Source organism: Lissotriton helveticus, chromosome 12 (genome assembly GCF_964261635.1).
Source record: "Lissotriton helveticus chromosome 12, aLisHel1.1, whole genome shotgun sequence".
Lineage (NCBI taxonomy): Eukaryota > Metazoa > Chordata > Amphibia > Caudata > Salamandridae > Lissotriton > Lissotriton helveticus.
The window spans coordinates 10927642-10936887 of record NC_136073.1 but is presented as its reverse complement, the minus strand read 5'-3'; positions in this window follow the sequence as shown (position 1 = coordinate 10936887).

Below are 9246 nucleotides of genomic sequence, written 5' to 3'. Positions count from 1 at the left end.
AGTACTTTCAACAGGAGAGTGCAGTACTAATCAGGGGCTGTGCAGGACTTTCAACAGGAGAGTGTAGTACTTATCAGGAGCGGTGCAGTACTTTCAACAGGAGAGTGCAGTACTAATCAGGGGCTGTGCAGGACTTTCAACAGGAGAGTGTAGTACTTATCAGGGGCTGTGCAGTACTTTCAACAGGAGAGTGCAGTACTTATCACGGGCGGTGCAGTACTTTCAACAGGAGAGTGTAGTACTTATCAGGAGCAGTGCAGATCTTTCGACAGGAGAGTGTAGTACTTATCAGGAGCGGTGCAGTACTTTCAACAGGAGAGTACAGTACTTATCAGGGGCGGTGCAGTACTTTCAACAGGAGAGTGTAGTACTTATCAGGAGCGGTGCAGTACTTTCAACAGGAGAGTGTAGTACTTATCAGGAGCGGTGCAGTACTTTCAACAGGAGAGTGCAGTACTTATCACGGGCGGTTCAGTACTATCAACAGGAGAGTGTAGTACTTATCAGGAGCGGTGCAGTACTTTCAACAGGAGAGTGCAGTACTTATCAGGACCGGTGCAGATCTTTCGACAGGAGAGTGCAGTACTTATCAGGGGCTGTGCAGGACTTTCAACAGGAGAGTGTAGTACTTATCAGGAGCGGTGCAGTACTTTCAACAGGAGAGTGTAGTACTTATCAGGAGCGGTGCAGTACTTTCAACAGGAGAGTGCAGTACTTATCACGGGCGGTTCAGTACTATCAACAGGAGAGTGTAGTACTTATCAGGAGCGGTGCAGTACTTTCAACAGGAGAGTGCAGTACTTATCAGGACCGGTGCAGATCTTTCGACAGGAGAGTGCAGTACTTATCAGGGGCTGTGCAGGACTTTCAACAGGAGAGTGTAGTACTTATCAGGGGCTGTGCAGTACTTTCAACAGGAGAGTGCAGTACTTATCAGGGGCGGTGCAGTACTTTCAACAGGAGAGTGTAGTACTTATCAGGGGCGGTGCAGTACTTTCAACAGGAGAGTGTAGTACTTATCAGGAGCGGTGCAGTACTTTCAACAGGAGAGTGTAGTACTTATCAGGAGCTGTGCAGTACTTTCAACAGGAGAGTGTAGTACTTATCAGGAGCGGTGCAGTACTTTCAACAGGAGAGTGCAGTACATATCAGGAGCTGTGCAGTACTTTCAACAGGAGAGTGTAGTACTTATCAGGGGCGGTGCAGTACTTTCAACAGGAGAGTGTAGTACTTATCACGGGCGGTGCAGTACTTTCAACAGGAGAGTGCAGTACTTATCAGGAGCGATGCAGTACTTTCAACAGGAGAGTGTAGTACTTATCAGGGGCGGTGCAGTACTTTCAACAGGAGAGTGCAGTACTTATCAGGAGTGATGCAGTACTTTCAACAGGAGAGTGTAGTACTTATCAGGGGGGTGCAGTACTTTCAACAGGAGAGTGCAGTACTTATCAGGAGCGATGCAGTACTTTCAACAGGAGAGTGTAGTACTTATCACGGGCGGTGCAGTACTTTCAACAGAAGAGTGCAGTACTTATCAGGGGCGGTGCAGTACTTTCAACAGGAGAGTGTAGTACTTATCAGGAGCGGTGCAGTACTTTCAACAGGAGAGTGTAGCACTTATCAGGGGCGGTGCAGTACTTTCAACAGGAGAGTGCAGTACTTATCAGGGGCGGGGCAGTACTTTCAACAGGAGAGTGCAGTACTTATCAGGAGCGATGCAGTACTTTCAACAGGACAGTGTAGTACTTATCAGAGGCGGGGCAGTACTTTCAACATGAGAGTGCAGTACTTATCAGGGGCGGTGCAGTACTTTCAACAGGAGAGTGTAGTACTTATCAGGGGCGGGGAAGTACTTTCAACAGGAAAGTGCAGTACTTATCAGGAGTGATTCAGTACTTTCAACAGGAGAGTGCAGTACTTATCAGGGGCGGTGCAGTACTTTCAACAGGAGAGTGTAGTACTTATCAGGAATGGTGCAGTACTTTCAACAGGAGAGTGCAGTACTTATCAGGGGCGGTGCAGTACTTTCAACAGGACAGTGTAGTACTTATCAGGAGCTGTGCAGTACTTTCAACAGGAGAGTACAGTACTTATCAGGGGCGGTGCAGTACTTTCAACAGGAGAGTGTAGTACTTATCAGGAGCGGTGCAGTACTTTCAACAGGAGAGTGTAGTACTTATCAGGAGCGGTGCAGTACTTTCAACAGGAGAGTGCAGTACTTATCAGGAGCTGTACAGTACTTTCAACAGGAGAGTGCAGTACTTATCAGTAGCTGAGCAGTACTTTCAACAGGAGAGTGCAGTACTTATCAGGGGCGGGGCAGTACTTTCAACAGGAGAGTGCAGTACTTATCAGGGGCGGTGAAGTACTTTCAACAGGAGAGTGTAGTACTTATCAGGGGCGGGGAAGTACTTTCAACAGGAGAGTGCCGTACTTATCAGGAGCGATGCAGTACTTTCAACAGGAGAGTGCAGTACTTATCAGGGGCGGTGCAGTACTTTTAATAGGAGAGTGTAGTACTTATCAGGGGCGGTGCAGTACTTTCAACAGGAGAGTGCAGTACTTATCAGGAGCGATGCAGTACTTTCAACAGCACAGTGTAGTACTTATCAGGGGCGGTGTAGTAATTTCAACAGGACAGTGTAGTACTTATCAGGAGCGGTGCAGCGCTTTCAACAGGAGAGTAAAGTACTTATCAGGGGCGGTGCAGTACTTTCAACAGGAGAGTGTAGTACTTATCAGGAGCGGTGCAGTACTTTCAACAGGAGAGTGCAGTACTTATCAGGGGCGGTGCAGTACTTTCAACAGGAGAGTGTAGTACTTATCAGGAGCGGTGCAGTACTTTCAACAGGAGAGTGTAGTACTTATCACGGGCGGTGCAGTACTTTCAACAGGAGAGTGCAGTACTTATCAGGAGTGGTGCAGATCTTTCGACAGGAGAGTGTAGTACTTATTAGGAGTGTTGCAGATCTTTCAACAGGAGATTGCAGTACTTATCAGGAGCGGTGCAGATCTTTCGACAGGAGATTGCAGTACTTATCAGGAGCGGTGCAGATCTTTCGACAGGAGAGTGCAGTACTTATCAGGGGTGGTGCAGTACTTTCAACAGGAGAGTGCAGTACTTATCAGGAGCGATGCAGTACTTTCAACAGGAGAGTGCAGTACTTATCAGGGGCGGTGCAGTACTTTCAACAGGAGAGTGCAGTACTTATCAGGAGTGGTGCAGATCTTTCGACAGGAGAGTGTAGTACTTATTAGGAGTGTTGCAGATCTTTCAACAGGAGATTGCAGTACTTATCAGGAGCGGTGCAGATCTTTCGACAGGAGAGTGCAGTACTTATCAGGGGCGGTGCAGTACTTTCAACAGGAGAGTGCAGTACTTATCAGGGGCGGTGCAGTACTTTCAACAGGAGAGTGCAGTACTTATCAGGAGCGATGCAGTACTTTCAACAGGAGAGTGCAGTACTTATCAGGGGCGGTGCAGTACTTTCAACAGGAGAGTGCAGTACTTATCAGGAGCGATGCAGTACTTTCAACAGGAGAGTGCAGTACTTATCAGGGGCGGTGCAGTACTTTCAACAGGAGAGTGCAGTACTTATCAGGAGTGGTGCAGATCTTTCGACAGGAGAGTGTAGTACTTATTAGGAGTGTTGCAGATCTTTCAACAGGAGATTGCAGTACTTATCAGGAGCGGTGCAGATCTTTCGACAGGAGAGTGCAGTACTTATCAGGGGCGGTGCAGTACTTTCAACAGGAGAGTGCAGTACTTATCAGGGGCGGTGCAGTACTTTCAACAGGAGAGTGCAGTATTTATCAGGAGCGGTGCAGTACTTTCAACAGGAGAGTGCAGTACTTATCAGGAGCGATGCAGTACTTTCAACAGGAGAGTGTAGTACTTATCAGGAGCTGTGCAGTACTTTCAACAGGAGAGTGTAGTACTTATCACGGGCGGTGCAGTACTTTCAACAGGAGAGTGTAGTACTTATCAGGAGCGGTGCAGTACTTTCAACAGGAGAGTGCAGTACTTATCAGGGGCGGTGCAGTACTTTCAACAGGAGAGTGTAGTACTTATCACGGGCGGTTCAGTACAATCAACAGGAGAGTGTAGTACTTATTAGGAGCGGTGCAGTACTTTCAACAGGAGAGTGCAGTACTTATCAGGGGCGGTGCAGTACTTTCAACAGGAGAGTGTAGTACTTATCAGGAGCGGTGCAGATCTTTCGACAGGAGAGTGTAGTACTTATCAGGAGCGGTGCAGTACTTTCAACAAGAGAGTGTAGTACTTATCAGGGGCTGAGCAGTACTTTCAACAGGAGAGTGCAGGACTTATCAGGGGTGGTGCAGTACTTTCAACAGGATAGTGTAGTACTTATCAGGAGACTGCAGTACTTATCAGGAGAGTGTAGTACTTATCAGGGGCGGGGCAGTACTTTCAACAGGAGAGTGTAGTACTTATCAGGGGCGGGGAAGCACTTTCAACAGGAGAATGTAGTACTTATCAGGAGAGTGCAGTACTTTCAACAGGAGAGTGTAGTACTTATCAGGGGCGGTGCAGTACTATCAACAGGAGACTGCAGTACTTATCAGGGGCGGTGCAGTACTTTCAACAGGAGAGTGTAGTACTTATCAGGGGGGGTGCAGTACTTTCAACAGGAGAGTGTAGTACTTATCAGGGGCGGTGCAGTACTTTCAACAGGAGACTGCAGTACTTATCAGGGGCGGTGCAGTACTTTCAACAGGAGAGTGTAGTACTTATCAGGAGCTGTGCAGTACTTTCAACAGGAGAGTGTAGTACTTATCAGGAGCTGTGCAGTACTTTCAACAGGAGAGTGCAGTACTTATCAGGAGCTGTGCAGTACTTTCAACAGGAGAGTGCAGTACTTATCAGGAGCTGAGCAGTACTTTCAACAGGAGAGTGTCGTACTTATCAGGGGCTGAGCAGTGGTTCAACAGGAGAGTGTAGTATTTATCAGGGGCGGTGCAGTACTTTCAACAGGAGTGTGCAGTACTTATCAGGAGCGGTGCAGCGCTTTCAACAGCAGAGTGCAGTATTTATCAGGAGCTGTGCAGTACTTTCAACAGGAGAGTGTAGTACTTATCAGGAGCGGTGCAGTACTTTCAAGAGGAGAGTGTAATACTTATCAGGAGCGGTGCAGTACTTTCAACAGGAGAGTGTAGTACTTATCTGGGGCGGTGCAGATCTTTCAACAGGAGAGTGTAGTACTTATCAGGAGCGGTGCAGTACTTTCAACAGGAGACTGCAGTACTTATCAGGGGCGGTGCAGTACTATCAACAGGAGAGTGTAGTACTTATCAGGCGCTGTGCAGTACTTTCAACAGGATAGTGTAGTACTTATTAGGGGTGGTGCAGTACTTTCAACAGGATAGTGTAGTACTTATCAGGAGACTGCAGTACTTATCAGGAGAGTGTAGTACTTATCAGGGGCGGGGCAGTACTTTCAACAGGAGAGTGTAGTACTTATCAGGGGCGGGGAAGTACTTTCAACAGGAGAATGTAGTACTTATCAGGAGAGTGCAGTACTTTCAACAGGAGAGTGTAGTACTTATCAGGGGCGGTGCAGTACTATCAACAGGAGACTGCAGTACTTATCAGGGGCGGTGCAGTACTTTCAACAGGAGAGTGTAGTACTTATCAGGGGGGGTGCAGTACTTTCAACAGGAGAGTGTAGTACTTATCAGGGGCGGTGCAGTACTTTCAACAGGAGACTGCAGTACTTATCAGGGGCGGTGCAGTACTTTCAACAGGAGAGTGTAGTACTTATCAGGAGCTGTGCAGTACTTTCAACAGGAGAGTGTAGTACTTATCAGGAGCTGTGCAGTACTTTCAACAGGAGAGTGCAGTACTTATCAGGAGCTGTGCAGTACTTTCAACATGAGAGTGCAGTACTTATCAGGAGCTGAGCAGTACTTTCAACAGGAGAGTGTAGTACTTATCAGGGGCGGTGCAGTACTTTCAACAGGAGAGTGTCGTACTTATCAGGGGCTGAGCAGTGGTTCAACAGGAGAGTGTAGTATTTATCAGGGGCGGTGCAGTACTTTCAACAGGAGTGTGCAGTACTTATCAGGAGCGGTGCAGCGCTTTCAACAGCAGAGTGCAGTATTTATCAGGAGCTGTGCAGTACTTTCAACAGGAGAGTGTAGTACTTATCAGGAGCGGTGCAGTACTTTCAACAGGAGAGTGCAGTACGTATCAGGAGCTGTGCAGTACTTTCAACAGGTGAGTGTAGTACTTATCAGGAGCGGTGCAGTACTTTCAACAGGAGAGTGCAGTACTTATCAGGAGCTGTGCAGTACTTTCAACAGGAGAGTGCAGTACTTATCAGGAGCTGTGCAGTACTTTCAACAGGAGAGTGTAGTACTTATCAGGAGCGATGCAGTACTTTCAACAGGAGAGTGTAGTACTTATCAGGAGCGGTGCAGTACTTTCAACAGGAGAGTGTAGTACTTATCAGGAGCGGTGCAGTACTTTCAACAGGAGAGTGCAGTACTTATCAGGAGCTGTACAGTACTTTCAACAGGAGAGTGCAGTACTTATCAGTAGCTGAGCAGTACTTTCAACAGGAGAGTGTAGTACTTATCAGGGGCGGTGCAGTACTTTCAACAGGAGAGTGCAGTACTTATCAGGGGCGGTGCAGTACTTTCAACAGGAGAGTGCAGTACTTATCAGGGGCGGGGCAGTACTTTTAACAGGAGAGTGCAGTACTTATCAGGGGCGGTGAAGTACTTTCAACAGGAGAGTGTAGTACTTATCAGGGGCGGGGAAGTACTTTCAACAGGAGAGTGCCGTACTTATCAGGAGCGATGCAGTACTTTCAACAGGAGAGTGCAGTACTAATCAGGGGCGGTGCAGTACTTTCAACAGGAGAGTGTAGTACTTATCAGGAGCGGTGCAGTACTTTCAACAGGAGAGTGCAGTACTTATCAGGAGCTGTACAGTACTTTCAACAGGAGAGTGCAGTACTTATCAGTAGCTGAGCAGTACTTTCAACAGGAGAGTGTAGTACATATCAGGGGCGGTGCAGTACTTTCAACAGGAGAGTGCAGTACTTATCAGGAGCGGTGCAGCACTTTCAACAGGAGAGTGCAGTACTTATTAGGAGAGTGCAGTACTTTGAACAGGAGGGTGCAGTACTTTCAACAGGCGAGTGCAGTACTTTCAACAGGAGAGTGTAGTACTTATCAGGAGCGGTGCAGTACTTTCAACAGGAGAGTGTAGTACTTATCAGGAGCGGTGCAGTACTTTCAACAGGAGAGTGTAGTACTTATCAGGGGCGGTGCAGTACTATCAACAGGAGAGTGTAGTACTTATCAGGAGTTGTGCAGTACTTTCAACAGGAGAGTGTAGTACTTATCAGGGGCGGTGCAGTACTATCAACAGGAGAGTGTAGTACTTATCAGGAGCGGTACAGTACTTTCAACAGGAGAGTGTAGTACTTATCAGGAGTTGTGCAGTACTTTCAACAGGAGAGTGTAGTACTTATCAGGGGCGGTGCAGTACTATCAACAAGAGAGTGTAGTACTTATCAGGAGCGGTGCAGTACTTTCAACAGGAGAGTGTAGTACTTATCAGGGGCGGTGCAGTACTATCAACAGGAGAGTGTAGTACTTATCAGGAGTGGTGCAGTACTTTCAACAGGAGAGTGTAGTACTTATCAGGGGCGATGCAGTACTTTCAACAGGAGAGTGCAGTACTTATCAGAAGCTGAGCAGTACGTTCAACAGGAGAGTGCAGTACTTATCAGGGGCTGAGCAGTACTTTCAACAGGAGAGTGTAGTACTTATCAGGGGCGGTGCAGTACTTTCAAAAGGAGAGTGCAGTACTTATCAGGAGCGATGCAGTACTTTCAACAGTAGAGTGCAGTACTTATCAGGAGCTGTGCAGTACTTTCAACAGGAGAGTGTACTACTTATCAGGAGCGGTGCAGTACTTTCAACAGGAGAGTGCAGTACTTATCAGGAGAGTGCAGTACTTTCAACAGGAGGGTGCAGTACTTTCAACAGGAGAGTGCAGTACTTTCAACAGGAGAGTGTAGTACTTATCAGAAGCGGTGCAGTACTTTCAACAGGAGAGTGTAGTACTTTCAACAGGAGAGTGTAGTACTTATCAGGGGCGGTGCAGTACTTTCAACAGGAGAGTGCAGTACTTATCAGGAGCGGTGCAGTACTTTCAACAGGAAAGTGTAGTACTTATTAGGAGCGGTGCAGTACTTTCGACAGGAGAGTGTAGTACTTATCAGGAAGGGTGCAGTACTTTCAACAGGAGAGTGTAGTACTTATCAGGAGCGGTGCAATACTTTCAACAGGAGAGTACAGTACTTATCAGGAGCGGTCCAGTACTTTCAACAGGAGAGTGTAGTACTTATCAGGAAGGGTGCAGTACTTTCAACAGGAGAGTGTAGTACTTATCAGGAGCTGTTCAGTACTTTCAACAGGAGAGTACAGTACTTATCAGGAGCTGTTCAGCACTTTCAACAGGAGAGTGTAGTACTTATCAGGGGTGGTGCAGTACTTTCAACAGGAGAGTGTAGTACTTATCAGGGGTGTTGCAGTACTTTCAACAGGAGAGTGCAGTACTTATCAGGAGCGGTGCAGTACTTTCGACAGGAGAGTGCAGTACTTATCAGGAGCTGTTCAGTACTTTCAACAGGAGAGTGTAGTACTGATCAGGAGCGGTGCAGTACTTTCAACAGGAGAGTGTAGTACTTATCAGGGGCGTTGCAGTACTTTCAACAGGAGAGTGCAGTACTTATCAGGAGCGGTGCAGTACTTTCGACAGGAGAGTGCAGTACTTATCAGGAGCGGTGCAGTACTTTCAACAGTAGAGTGCAGTACTTATCAGGAGTTGTTCAGTACTTTCAACAGGAGAGTGTAGTACTGATCAGGAGCGGTGCAGTACTTTCAACAGGAGAGTGTAGTACTGATCAGGGGCGGAGCAGTACTTTCAACAGGAGACTGCAGTACTTATCAGGGGCGGTGCAGTACTTTCAACAGGAGAGTGCAGTACTTATCAGGAGCGGTGCAGTACTTTCAACAGGAGAGTGTAGTACTTATCAGGGGCGTTGCAGTACTTTAAATGGGAAAGTACTGGCACTTTCAGTATTACACATAAGCACTTCTCTTACATGGGCATGGTTCTTGACACTTGTCTTTTAGGGACTGCTGCCACCCTGTGGCAATACTGAAGACTGCAGTCCAAAGATGACAAATGAAACTCTGGGATGGGCA